Source organism: Mustela nigripes, chromosome 7 (genome assembly GCF_022355385.1).
Source record: "Mustela nigripes isolate SB6536 chromosome 7, MUSNIG.SB6536, whole genome shotgun sequence".
Lineage (NCBI taxonomy): Eukaryota > Metazoa > Chordata > Mammalia > Carnivora > Mustelidae > Mustela > Mustela nigripes.
In genome coordinates, this window is record NC_081563.1 from 11087417 (window position 1) to 11101936 (window position 14520).

Below are 14520 nucleotides of genomic sequence, written 5' to 3' on the forward strand. Positions count from 1 at the left end.
CTCCCCATGGTGGAAACTACTCCCTCAAAGGAGGACGCTTCTGGCAACGCTGGTGTGCTGTCATACACCCCGCAAGCAACCTGGGACCCCTACCAACGGTGACAGAATGGAGCCTCTAGGGAGCATCAAGGAGGAGCTGCCAGGCCAAGCTTGGTGGCCCTGGATGAGCCGGTGTCCCTCTCCGGGCCTTCCTAATCTCAGGGTCCTTGGCCTGGATTCTCAGTTCTCCTTGAGTCAGGTATTAAAAATATCTAATCATTGTGACAGCGCCATTTCTCACATCAGCCTGCTTTACATGTACAAAGGCTTTCTTATACATTTTACTTTATTTAATCCCCTCATGCTTATAGCGTCAGGAAGACAGGAGAAATGCTCACATTTCCTGGAAAGAAAGCCTGAGTGATTGAGCAAGGGCCCAGCACTGAGCAGATCGAAGTACTTGAGATTAAACACTGGAATGACTTAGTCCGGTGTCCTAGTTCCCCAAATAGTTCCTTACTAAGGAACTCATCTGCTAGCTCTGTGTCGAGTGCCTGTGATTAGCCGAGCTCTGTGCTTGGCACTGGGTGCCTTGGAAGGTAACAAACTGACAAAAAGAGGAGAAAATGAATAATAAACACACTGATGGCATGTCAGATGGGGAAAACAAGGCAGGACGAGAGGGTTAGGGACCATCTTAGAGCTAGAAGGGGACTGCTATTGTGTAGTATGGACATGGGAACTCTCTCTACCAAGGCGATATTGGAATAGAAACCTAAAAGGATGTAAGGGTATAAGCCATGTGGCTGTAGGAGGAGAAAGCATCTTGGGCGATGAGGGCAGCAAGTGCAAAGGCCCTGAGGTAGGGGCAAGCTTGATGTGTTCACAGGAAACCAACAGGCTCACATTTAGTTTCTACACTTGAGACCTCCTATGTAAATAAGGTGTATTGTCATGACCTTTTCCAAAAGCCATATATTTTGAAAATATTAATATACCCACTATTGTTTTAGAACTGTACCATCCCAAGATGTGCATTGCCCTCTGGTGTTCTTCCTCCTTGAGACTTGGCCATGGTCCTCCACCTGGGAGAAGGTCACACCCTGAGGAAGGGCTCCCCGGCCAGTCTGAATAGAGAACAAAAGGAAGACCAAGCCAAAGGGGAATGAGGCTTCTGTAGTTGACGTCATGAGCAGAATCACATGGGGGAAAATCAAATGTCTGGCGTTAACAGTCATCCTGGCAGCTGTCTAGGGAGCTGACCGTGGGCCTGGGTGAGAGATGGATGGATGGCCATGTAGGTCGGGTAAGCTAACTTCCCTCTGGGCGGGGCTGGGAGGAGGGAATCTAGTCCCACTCGTGAGACCTCCTGGATCTATCATGGTCCTAACCATGGGCTCTTGAATAGGGGAAAGGCCTCCTTCCCCTCCTTGGAATAGAAGTCACTGAATTCTTAGACTTCATTCAGTGCTATAGAGCCGTGGGGTTGAATAAGAAAATCTGAATGGTGTCCATCAATTAAGGGTGAAGCAATATTTGTCAAGCTCTTCCTAAATGTCAGGCTCTGGGTTTAGAGCACTAGAGGGACAGAGAGTCATAAAACCTGGCTTCTTCCTTCCTGGGACTTGCAGACTCGCTGGAGAGACAAGATTTATGTCGCAGAAGGTGAAGCAGCAGCCGGAGAAGGCGTAAAGCAGTCCGAATTATTCTTCCTTTGCCAGATGTGTGCTCCTTAGCCTTGACTGCATCAGAGAATCACCTGGGCGCGGTTTCTAATGCAGCTCCGCAGTGCTCTCACCCCCAGTGATGGGGAGAGGGACCTGCGTGTGTCCTAACCCTTGAGGTGAGCAGAATGCATGGAGGGCTCTGGGCAACAGTCATTTGAGGGGTGACAGTGTCTGTGGGAGACAGAGCCTCAGCTATCAAGCCCAGCAGATAAGGAGGGAAGTTCAGAGGGGGTGTCTCTTACCCAAGGTCACACTCTAGAGTCAGTGTCAAAGTAGGAGGAGGACCCAGGTCTTCTGTTTTCTCTCTGTTCTTCCAGACCTGCCTCTGGTCTCTGAAGCTTTCTGATCGGTTCTTGGACCTCATAGCTCCGATCACCCTGGGTGAACTCAGCGTTTGGCTCTTGGGTCCACAAGGGGCCTGCCGACCCTGTCTGCAGAAGGATGGTGTCCTTCCTGTGCTACCCCTTGGAGGACAGGAAAGGGACGTGGGGCTGGGTCAGAGGGACTGTGACCAACGGATGGACTGGGGCCCGGTGACAGTTGCAGCGGACACCACAGTGACATCCTTGGAACCCTTTTTTTCAGGGGAGGGTGGACAAAGTAATAAGTCATGACAAGACAGAGACCAGGGCAGTAAAGAGACACGGAGACATTGCCTTTGGAGATCTTTAGAAGGAAGCGAGGGGCTTCACCTCGGAGTTGAGGAGAGAGAGCCGGAAGAGAGATCTCTCTTATCTGTCGGGCTGGAAGGAGTACTCGAGTTTTGTGCAAGCCCCGGGGACAGACACCTTAGAGCCTCGTGTATGGATGGTTGTTCCGGTAGAGCCAGAAATGCTCTCAGTACTGGTGACAGTGACAACAGCTAACATTCCCCAGGTGTTACCATGTGCCATGTCCACTTCATTGATGTGGACATTAATGAACTCATTTGATTCTCCCTACAGTGCTTTCAGGTCGGTACTGTGGTTACTCCCATTTTCTAGACGGGAACCTCGAGGCACAGAGAGTCGCTAGCTTGCTCAAGGTTATACAATACAGTGTGGCCCCAGGGTCTGAGGTCCTGCAGCCCTTGACAAGGGTGTGAGCAAGAAGACCTTCAAGATTTTCCCCTCCCTGAGACTTGGAGGTTTTAGGGAGTTCCCTGCTGGAATCATCCTCAAGTCGTTTATTTCTTGTGGCCTCTGGGTCACGCTCCACCCCAAGTCGCGGACACGGGACCCTGCTGACTCATTCTTCCCCAGCTGTGCTGGCTGGGAACAGAGCCAGGTCACTCGGCCAGCCTGGTGACAAGTGCTGGTGACTGTGGTTTCACAGCAGGTCTACAGCTGGGATGAGGGTCAGGGGCTGACCTGTGGGGATGGCAGGGTGTCCACAGGAATCCGGGCTCTGGGCTGCTTCGGAGAGGGGCGGGCCTGGGGAGAGGAGAGAAATGCAATCGGAGTGCGATGAGACAGGTGCACGGAGCTGAAAGCCTGTGCGGACGTTGCTTGGGGTCCGAGCTGAGCTTGGTTGATTCCCGTCCACGTGGGTGACCACCCCCCAAGGGCGGAACTGCTCACAAGCCTTCCCGGCGCTCTTCATCTGTCAACGTCTATCAAACACCTCAGCCGTGCCTGGGAGGAAGAGGTGCTGGCCAGAAGGACGTCCCAGCCCAGTGCTCCTCGAAGGTGTCCTGGGGGGTAGTACCGCGCGGCAAGCGTGGGGGCACCTGCGGGCTGAAGGGGGGCTGTCAGGTATCCCGTGCTTCCTCGGAGGCAGGAACCCCAGCTCCCCAGCCTGGTAAACTGACGTCCCGAGGACTCTTCCCGGGCAGACTGCTTCCTTCAGGTTTTCCTTGGGTTGTGTCACCAGCCTTCTGCCACCTGCTGGGACGGTCCTCTGCCTGGGCCACCCTGCCCCAGTTCCTCAGGGCCCGACTCCTGGGGGCGCTCGGAGCCCAGCTTAGTAAGTGCCTCCTTTTCCAAGACTCCTGTAGCATCCCACGGCCTGAGACCGGCTCTGGGGACCCTCTGTCCGGGCACTTACCATGCAGCCCTGTGGTCCCTGGGTGGTCGGCCTGTGTCCCCTGAGGACAGAGCTGTCTCTCGTTTCGGGTGCTGGACCTTGCAGCGTGGGTTAGAGAGAACCACGACCTCTACTCTAGCTCCTCACAGCCCGACGGCCCCCTACGGTTCGTAATGGGCTTCTCTCTTGCACTTGACTTTCCCAGGATAGTGTGGGCTACAGTTTCTATTTCACGATGTGAAAACTCAGCGTCACAGTCACAGAGGAACGTGACTTGACCAGGGGCACGCGGCGCTGGGCCTGAGCCCAGGGGTGCAGAGCGGGCGAGTGCGAAGCCGGGCGGCTCTCAGCCAGGCGCAGGTGGGGGCAGAGGACGAGGAGAGAGCTGCCTGCGGAAATGACAATCGGCCCAGTCCAGTGCTTCAGCATTTGCAGAAGCCAGTGTGGGAAGCCGGCCCTTCCGTGGTAGAGCTGGGGGGGGGGGGGGCTTCCCCCCTCCCCCCCTGCAGCACTGCTTAGCAGGTCCTTGATCTCAAGCAGGTCCCTAACTTTGGGGCACTTTCCTCCAGCTCTCGAGCTTTGTATTCCCGTCCCTGTCACCCCTGCCCCCCCCCCCCCCCCCGCACTCCCCGACCCATCACCGCTCATTGTCCTGTGTTTGATCAGCTTACTTCCTCTGCCGGGAGCCTCTTGCCTCCACTTTTCTGTGCTGTCAGCCCAGTTTAGTGCCTCTTCCTGAACGCATGCCTTCGCCTCCTTTGCAAACCCGTCCACTTCGACTGGACTATCCCGGGTCGCGTGTTCCTGCTTGGCTCTTTCCACTAGACTGGGATCCCCTGGAATCCTGAGCCAGGCTGGTATTTATTCCTTTATACCCTTGGGGTACCTGTTATGTATCAGGTGCTCAGTTGGGGAATGAATGAATGAATGAATGAAGAGACTGGATTGAGTTCATCTCAGCTTTCCCAAAAGGGCAGAAAGAAAACAACACATGAGGGGCACCTGGGTGGCTCAGTGGGTTAAAGCCTCTGCCTTCAGCTCAGGTCACATTCCCAGGGTCCTGGGATCGAGCCCCACATCAGGCTCTCTGCTCAGCGGGGAGCCTGCTTCCTCCTCTTTAAATTAAAAAAAAGAAAACAACATATGAGCCTTAAGCTCATGAGGCAGGGTGTCCGTGTAATTGGCATAAATGAACCACTCTGCCAGGTCCCACACGGCTTGGGACCCCTGCCAGCTGCCCAGTGTTTCTGGTTTCTGGAGAGGAAGTCCAGCTCAGCTGTCCCCGGGGACTAGGTCACCTCCTCCACATGGTGCAGGTGTGGGACACAGCTGCAGGGACTGAGCAGGAGGGACACGGGCTCTGTCTGTCCCTTTGAGGGGCCGGCTTGTCCACGTGGCCTGGTTCCGCGTGTCATCTGTGTGACCGGGACCTCATGCCCCATGTGATTTTCATCTTCCAGCCTCTCCAGCCACTGTACGCGTGTCGTTGTGAGATGGGCGTTATCGTGGTCTCCATTTTACAGACGGGAAACTGTCCTGGTCAGGGGACTAAAGACAGGGGCGTGGCTAGGTCACATGTCTCCAAACAGCCCAGTTACGTCTCTGAAGTCCGGCCTCTGCCAAAACCCCCAAAGATCTCGATCTTTTCCAACCAGCTCTGACCCTGATTTGCATCTTCCTTTTGAGAAAGTCTTTAAAAATACATTTAAAATCCAAAAAGCTGGGTGCCTGGGTGGTTCAGTTGGCTGAGCCTCTGACTCTAGGATTTGGGGCCGGTGGTGATCTCAGGGTCCTGAGATGGAACCCGGAAGCAGGCTCTGCCCTCTACGTGGAGTCTGCGTGGGATTCTCTCTCCCTGCCCTTCTGCCCCTCCCCTCCAGCTTGCACTTGCTCTCTCTCAAAAACAAAAACAAAAACAAAAACAAAAACAAAAAACCAAAAAACCCCAAACTCGAAAAGCTTCTTACCCGAGCTCGTCAATATCTTTGGGCGATTCTTTCCTGCCTAAACCATTTGGGACGATTTGAAGCCTCTGCCAGGTGCTGCCGTGGCGGTAGGAGGTTTTATCGGAATGGAGCTCCGGGCAGGATAAAATTCCCAGGATGGGCTTCTCTTGATTTCCCCAGGACCCACTGTCCTGCCTCTCCTAAGGGAGGTTTTGTGCAGGAAATTCCCTTCTGTTTTGGTATTGGACACTTGGGTGAGAGAAGGAACAGCTAGAATCCTGGCCCGAAAGAAAGCAGCCAGTCAACCCCTGTTATTCCTACTAACGGGGAAGGAATCCCGTGTGCTGCTCGAGGTTCCTGGGCTTGTCCGATTGTAAAACCTGCTTGATCAGAACCTCTCAGTGAGGAACTTGACAAATCTCCATTGGAAAAGAGGAGTCCTCCTCCTGCTCTGTGTGTTGAGGAGTAAGGCCCCTGAGGAATGAAGGTTGAGCTAGAGACTCCCTTCACAGGGGTGGGGCTGGGGGCCTTCATCAGAACCTTGAGCGATCCCTAGGGTTAATCTATACTCATGATCTGCTAAGACGGATATGTAAAGGACCCAGTGACAGCAAGACAAAACCTCGAAAAGGCTGGCCTTTATCCACCTTTAATTTCAGTGCTGCTTATTATTTCCCAAGCACCTACAAGCCCTTGCTCTAAACCAGACAGTATGCTTTACAAATATTTGCTCAGTGAATTTTGTCGAAGCCTGCAGAGGTCTAGTGAGGGTAAGCCACTTGCCCAAGGTCACACGGAAGCGGTGGGGCGAGAGCCCCAGACTTGGGCGGTCGGGCTCTGGAGTGTTTGATCTAAACCTCTAAGTTAGATGTGTTTTTAAAAATCTCTTTTCATTTGACCACAGGGCAGATTCTGTCTTCTTAACCGTTTAAACGGCCCAGCAGCCTTGTCTGTGTGATTTCGGCTGGTCGCGGGTGTGTCCAATCAGTGAAACTGTTACTGTCTGCGGAGCCTGATCTGACTTTCTCTTTTGATGGAGAAACATGCCTATTGTTAGGGTAATCCCAGATGCTGTGTGGAAGCTTTAGAGAGGAGATTCAGATCCCTTTGTTTCTCACCCCAAATGTTGAAACAAACCTAAGAGCTCTGCTGATTCCTGACAGTTTGAGTCTCTCCGCATTTCAAATATTTCAGACCAGCTTGGGAGCAAACACATGATAGTCTTCTCTCTCTTGCAGGGTTTATTTTTGAAGCATGCATCTGGCTGCTTTTTCGTTTCCCAGAAGGAGGAGGGAAATTGCTCCCCAGAAGGCGGGTGTTGGATCGAAACTTCTCCAGGAAGGCAGGAGGCAGCTCTATCGGGGTCTGGTGCCTTCGGGGACTTGTCCCTTAGCAGGTGTTGTCCCGTAAAGGGCTAGTCCCTCAATGGGGCTTGTCCCGTATGCTCTGTCTCAGAGCTTGGAAGAGCCCTCTGACCCACAGGGCTCCTTGCACATGGACACAGAAGAAGTTGGTTGCTTGCATGTGTCCATCTTCCCTAAGGAGCAATTTATTTGCCCTCTGATGGTCCCCAGTCAAGTCACATGGAGAAAAGTCCTTTCTGGCCGGGAGAGCCCATTGTTACAGTGCTACAAAAATTTCTGAACATTTGTTACACATCAGGCCATGGGCTAGGTGGGACTAAATGGAACCATGGAGTAGATACTCTAACCCCCGCTTTTTTAAAATCAGAGACTGAGGTCAGGGGATCTACGGTCCTGGAGCTTGTGAGAGCAGAGAGTTGATGGGGGCTGGGTTTGACATCCACGCCTCTGCTCGCTGGGTCATCTCGGTGGGAGAAAAGGAATGGTCAGTGCCCATGATCAAGGATGATGTATAGTCTGAGATCTTAACGTCTTGGTTTTAAGTATTGCTTCATGATCTTCCTGGAGAAAACTGAGTGTAAGGTGTGAAATTCATGAAATTCATGAAATCACATGTAAGGTGTGGAATTCACATGGCATTGTTGGATTCCAAGTGCATGTTCACCAGTGGCCTTAGTCAAGGGAGATCATGGGACCTGAATCAGGTGACAGATGACCTCTGAGTAGCATCCCATGGTTGCTGGTTATTATCCCGGGGAAGGTGATGCTGAAACTTTTGGGGCCGCTGAAGGCAAAATAGCTCTGGCTTGAAATGTGGTTCCCCTCAATGCCCCTTCATCCCCAGGGCCACAGCATTCCCCAGCTGCCATCCTTGAAATGACGGACCCCTGAAGAGTCCTCTGTCTCCAGGCTTGTCTTGTAGGCACTAGTGTCCACTCTGGCTGCAGGAAGAACTTACTGAGACGTCCCTGCCTCACGCCCTTCAGTGGTGCTCGTGTCTTCAGTTTGGGTTCTAAGTCCCTTCCATGGAGCATGTGGTCCCTGGTAATCTGGCCCCCTGTAGTCTCAGAACACCTCATCTCCTGCCTCAGTCCCCACCACAAGGGGACATTTCCTGTTTCTCGAAAATGCCATATGCAATTTTAATGCTTCCATATGTTTGCCCTGGATCTTCTTTTGCCCAGGAATGCCCTGCTAACAGCTTGCCTACCCCATGAGCTAGTCACGCTTAAAGATGACCAAGACCTTCTTCTTCTGCCTCCCTAGGCAGAGACCTTACTCCCCTGCCCCTATGAGACTTACTGCTCCGTGTTGTAATGATTGATTCAGGCGTGTGCTCCCCTGTTATGTTGGGAGGGAGGCCCCACCATTCCTCATACGGCCTCGCCCAAGGTCAGTGCTTAGGAGTTCTGCGGAGAAAGCAGTAAGCGAGGGAGTGACTACAGGAAGAAAGGAACACAGGAACACACACAGCGTTTGCAAGGAAAAGGCCACAGTAGGAATGGTACTAAAGGCCCCGGTGCCTTCACATAGCTTCTTATTTGAACCTTACATGAGACCCATTTTGTGGATTAAAAAACTGAGACTTACAGAGTTTAATTAATTGTTCACAATTTCCAGCTAGGAAGTGAGAGAGCTGGGGAGCAAATTCAGATTCAAGGGCCTCAGAAGTCCAGCCTCATAACCGCTTTATCTTTGTTGACCGGCGTGGCTCAGCTCAGTCCCATATTCCCGGTCTGTGGCTGCCTCGGGTCCCATCAGCGATGACAACAGTAGCCCTTCCAGGGAGGAGACAGAGGGCAGAGATTTCCTCTCTCTCAGGGGATCCGTAGTGCCCCTTCTCAGACTTGGTTCCCTGGGACCCATCTGGGACCAAGCTGTGAGTGAAGATGGAGGGAGGGATGGATGGGAGGCGGGGGTGCAGGGGGCCATCTGCTCCCGGTACTTCCCGGGTATGTCTTCGGCTGCCCCAGGAACCGCACGGCCTGGGGTGCTGGGGAAGTCTCCCCTCAGAGAAGCACCCAGCTGATCAGAGAAAACTTTCTTGCCTGGGAGAAATGTATTTCCTCTTCCTGCTGTAGGAAAGTCCAAATCTGGTCCTCTTTTTGCAATGTCATTGGGCTTGATTTCATGATACCAATCCCCTTAAGAACAAAATATATAAATGAGCGCCAGGACATTTGAAGCGTGTGCAAGGGTGATGCAGAGAATTTCCGAATGGCATCTCTCCCGAGTCTCATCTTGTCTCCCAGGGCCTGGCGGCCGCGGCTCCCTCTTCTCTCTACGCACACGACCAGACATTTCATGCCTCTCTTGCAGCGAGCCAGTGCCACAGGACAGACTTCCAGCCAAAGGAATGTCAGTGATCCTGCCAGTCTCGGTCATCACAACAAGATCAAACAAATGCGACAGAAGTCCTAAAGGCTCTATCCCTAAGCTGACACCCCCAGGGGCTCGGTGCTGAAAGTGAGTTCTAGGCTGGAAGGAGCCTGGGTTTCTGGATCATTCTGAGGAGGTCTAATGTCCACTCACCAAGGGCCTGAAGACAGAGACTGTGTCCTGATCATCATCGTAGGCCAGTGCTCCCACAATGCCCAGGGCAGGGGGCCACTTGATAAATGTGTGATGCGAAGGATTTTTGCATCTATATCATATTTGATGCTTATGCCTACACAAGAGTAATACTACTTGGCTTTTTGACAGATCTAGTAACCAAGACTTAGAGAATGAAATGACTTGCATAGCTAATAAATGCTGGATGTGTTCTCCCAACCCCAGACGATGGCCTGCATGGCAAAGCTGGTGTGATCTTTAATCCACGACTAGCAACAAAGCAGTTCCGGGCTTTGATCCTGGGGTATAGGTACGAATTGGCCAAGAGGGAAGTGGCCCCAAGGACAGTGATTCCTACGGGTCTTTATAAAACTGCCAGGCACCTCAGAATTCCGCCTGGAGATTTAGAAACTGTAGCTTTCTAGATCCCATTTCTGGAGACTCTCTTTTAGAAGGTCTAGAATGAGACTCTGGACACTACATTTCTAAAAATGCCTCTGGAGAATTCTGTATGTAGCCCATCTGGTAACCAATTTGTAGAGGAAATGAGCATGCCCTTAGCGGTGGGACCCAACCCCAAATCCCAGCTCTGCCATGTACAGTGAGGGCACTTTAGCTAGCGTCCAAGATGACCATGCTGAGCCACAGCTTCCGTGGCTGTAGATTGGAGGTCATAACTCCTCCTAGTCGCACCGTCCTCTATAGATGGTCCCAAGGACTGGATGACACTGAAGCCCCTGGCTCTAGGAGGCATGTCCTCTCTGAGGGTCTCTGGGACCCAGCAGAGCACGTCTTCCATGGGCATTCTCTCTAGCTGACATCATGGGGCCTCCTGTTTCCTGAGCTCTCCAACCTGTTTTAATTTCCTTAACCCTCAGCGTGTCCCCCCAGCCCTGGGTGTCTTCCACAGCTCCAGCCTGCTGCGGTCCCTGTCCTTTAGGGTTCAAATAGCATTTACCTTTTGGTGGATGTCCTTTTACAGACTGAGGAAACTTCCTTCTATTTCTAGTGTGCTAGGTGTTTTTAAATGAATGGGTCTTACATTTTGTCCAATTCTTTTTCTTCATCAGTTGATATAATCATGGGGTGTTTCTTCATTCAAATGTTAACATGATAGATTATATTTTTTAAAAGATTTTATTTATTTATTTGAGAGAGAGAGAGAGAGAGCATGAGCTTGGGGAGAGGCAGATGGAGAGGGAGAAGCAGACTCCCCGCTGAGCAGGGAGCTCCATGTGGGGCTCAATCCCAGGACCTCGGGATCATAACCTGAGCTGAAGGCAGGTGCTTAACGGACTGAGCCACCCAGATGCCTGCCCCCAGTGGTAGATTTATGTGTCTAGAGTTATTTGTACTCTTTGTTTATTATCTTTCACATGTCTGAGCTCTCCCAGTGTTTTCCCCTCTTTTATTCCTGATTTTGATAATTTGTGCTTTCTCTTTCATTAGCTTTATCAGTCTTTGTAGAGGCTTATGGATTTTGTTGATCTTTTCAACACCCAGCTCATTTTAACAGATTTTCTTATTACTTTATGTTTCAATTCCATTGGGTCTTTTGACTTTTATTCTTTATTATATTCTTTTTCCTGCTTGTGTTGGGCTTATTTTGCTCTTCTTTTTTCTTGTTTCCTAAGGTGGGATTTTAGATCTGTGACTTGAGATTTTTCTTTTTCTGTCATGCAAACATTTTAATGCTTTAAGTTTTCCTCTAAGTACTGCTTTAGCTGCTTAGTACAGATTTTGACATGTTGCCTTTTATGTTCAGTTCAAAAGATTTTCTTTTCTTTTTTTTTTAAAAGATTTTATTTATTTATTTGACAGACAGAGATCACAAGTAGGCAGAAGTATGCAGAGAGGGCGGGGGTGGGGGGAAGCAGGCTCCCCACTGAGCAGAAAGCCCAATGTGGCTCAATACCAGGACCCTGAGATCACGACCTGAGCTGAAGGCAGAGGCTTTAACCCACTGAGCCACCCAGGCGCCCCTCAAAAGATTTTCTAATCTCCCTTGATGCTTCCTCATTGACCATGGATTATTTGGAACATACTGTCCAATTTCCAAGTACTTGGAGATTTTCTAGTTATCTTTGTTACTGACTTCTAATTAGTTTCATTATGATCAGAGAATATACCAGCAAAAGTTTAGTTCTCTTAAATTTGTTAAGGTTCTTGTTTAATGACCCAGAGTAAATTATATCTTGGTAGACGTCCCATGTACACTTGAAAGGAATGTGTATTCTGCTGTTGGGTGAAGTGCTCTATAAATGTCATTTAGACCCACCTAGCTGATGTCTGGTTCAGTTTTTCAACATTCTTGCTGATTTTCTGTTTATTGGTTCTATCTATTATTACTGAGAGGAGTTTTGGCGTCTCCTCGTGTGATGTTTTTATACATTCTGTCCAGGTTTCTTAGTTGTTCAGTGGGAGAGACAGAGCAGACTTTGTGTACTCGTCATTGTTCCGAACTGGAGCCCACTTGCCTCTTGATCTCAACTATCTTTGTGCCTGCTGTTGATTGACTGAGCACATGTCTCTCAGGAGAGCCATATCCTAGTAATGAAACATCTCCTTTTGCTTTCTGAATGCCTTAACCATAAGTCAGAGTTTGGAAAGAACAAGTTAAGAGCCTGCGTCCAGAAAGGGGGTTCCTCCCACCTGTAAGAAGAGTCTATGTGTTCACAGAAGGGTCCCCACCTTCAAGGGGGACTTTCCACTGCAAGGGTCAAGGGTCAGGAGAGGAACCCCAGGGGAGAGGACACCTGAGCGAACTGCAAGACTGTTTCAGGTTCATAAAGATGAAAAAGATGGAGGGACAGACAGTCTCTACAAAGGCCTGGAGTCAGGGGGAGCTCTCTCTCGTGCAATGCTCTGCCGGGTGCGTTCTCCTATGATCATCTCGCTGTGAGAGTGGGGTTCATCCCTCCACTCAAGGATGAGAACACGGAAGCTTTGCAAAGGAGCTTGTCTAGATCCACTCTACAAAGCAGTCACAGAACATTCTAGAACTCAGGTCTCTTCTCTCCTGCCCTTTTTTTTCCTCCTAGGATAGGGACACGGATGTGTATTTTTTCCAGCTTTATTGAAGAATAGTTGACAAATCTATTTGTGTATATTTAAAGTGTACAACTTGATGCTGTGATGCATACGTGTATATCAACAAATTATTGCCATTATCAAGATAACTAACATGGGGCACCTGGTTGGCTCTGTTGGTTAAGCATCCGACTCTTGATTTTGGCTCAGGTCATGATCTCAGGGTCCTGGGACTGAGCCTTACATTGGGCTCTGAGTTCAGTGTGGAATCTGCATGAGACTCTCTTTCACTCCTCCTCTGCCTGCCCCCTTCTTTCTCTCTTAAATAAATAAATATTAAAAAAAAAAAGAATATAATGACATGTTTATCACCTTATACAGTTGGCTCTGTTCTGTGTGTGGTGAGAATGGTTAGATCTAAAATTCTGAGTATACGATTCTGCATTGTCAACTCTAGTTCTCGTACTCTCTGCTAGACCCTCATAACTTACTCTTGTAACTGCAAGTTTGGGCCCTTTGACCAATTTCTCTCTAGTCCCCCACCTCTACCCTCCAGCCCCTGGCAACCACCATTCTACTCTCGGTTTTTATGAAATCAGCTCAGTTTTTAAAGATTCCACATCTAAGTGATACCATACGGTATTTGTCTATCTCTGTCTGGCTTATCTCAGTTAATGACCTCTGGGTTCATCCCTGCCGTTGGCAATGGCAGGATTTCCTTCTTTTTATGACCGAATAATACGCTGTCGTTTGCGCGCACGCACCTACCGGTTTTCTTCATCCGTGCATCTGTTGATGGACACTGAGCTTATTTCCATGTTTTGGCTTTACTGAATAATGCTGCATTGAGTACGGGAGTGCAGTGAGATCGTGATTTTGGTTCTTTGGGTGGGTACTGCAGTATCATAGCTGGATCATATGTGGTTCTATTTTTAAATTTTTGAGGAACCGCCATGCTGTTTTCCATAATGCCTGTCTGATCTTCTTTTCTCCAAATGCTCCCACCCATGGGCTCTCCCAGATCGGAGGTTCCCCAGCATTTTTGCCTTTCTCTGTGTCCATGTGCAATGACTCCTTGCAGGTGCCTGTGCCTTGAGGGGGCATATCAGAGTCACTAGAGGACGACTGTATAGCCTAGAACTTTGTAGTGTGAGAAATCACCTTCTACCTTAAAGGGCGTGCCTTTTCTCCCTGTGCCTGGAGAGGAAGCTCTGATTTTATTCAAAACCTTTCATTTTAGAGGAGAGTGGAATGCAGGCCCGGAGAGAGGAAGGGATTAGAACCGAGACCAGAGCTGGGGATCTGGATTCATATATGCGACTCTTTAATAAGAAATTGATCATGGCTAACATTAATGGAGCACTTACTCGATCCTGTGACATTCTGATAATCCTTTTGCATGGACCAACTCATTTTTTTCACACCCTAGGGGAGAGATTCTACTCCCCCCCACCTTCTATTGAGCTCATGTTATAGATGAAGAAACTAAGGCAAAGACGGGTTGCTGACTTGTCCAAGCTCATGCAACCAGTGCCTGGAAAAGCCTGGAAGCCAGCAGGTGCTCTGGGTGCCATGCCTTTGCTCCAAGTCATGCCCGCCTCTCCGGTTGTGTTGCCTGTCCCCCTATTTCTCAGCATCAGGATCCTTCCACAACCTAACAAATGGCCTTTTATCTGCTTTGTTTTCCTTTTAGGGGCACGTTATCAGTCAGTGGGGCTACCACAGTGCTCGTTCATGGCATTGGCCAGGGATGCATCAGGGTCTGCACAGAGTAGGGCCTTACGTGGCAAAGCCCCTGCCCGCGTCCGGCTCCCACTGAGGAAGGGCCCTGACTGGGCCTGGCCTCCCATCCTGCTGGCCTGGCCTCCTTCCAAAACCCACATCCTCTCAAGGTCTCGAGACCAGGAGCCCTTCCCA

The 14520-nt window shown here is 50.2% G+C and overlaps 1 long non-coding RNA gene across 1 annotated transcript in view; it reads left to right on the forward strand.

Moving 5' to 3' along the window:
• Positions 1–1233: 1233 nt before the first annotated feature.
• LOC132022211 (uncharacterized) overlaps positions 1234–14520 on the forward strand; it is a 34605-nt gene continuing 21318 nt past the window's right edge. Inside the window, exons 1-2 of the long non-coding RNA XR_009405544.1 lie at positions 1234–1285; positions 1611–1822. This is a non-coding gene — a long non-coding RNA (uncharacterized LOC132022211). The remainder of the gene's footprint in view (positions 1286–1610; positions 1823–14520) is intronic.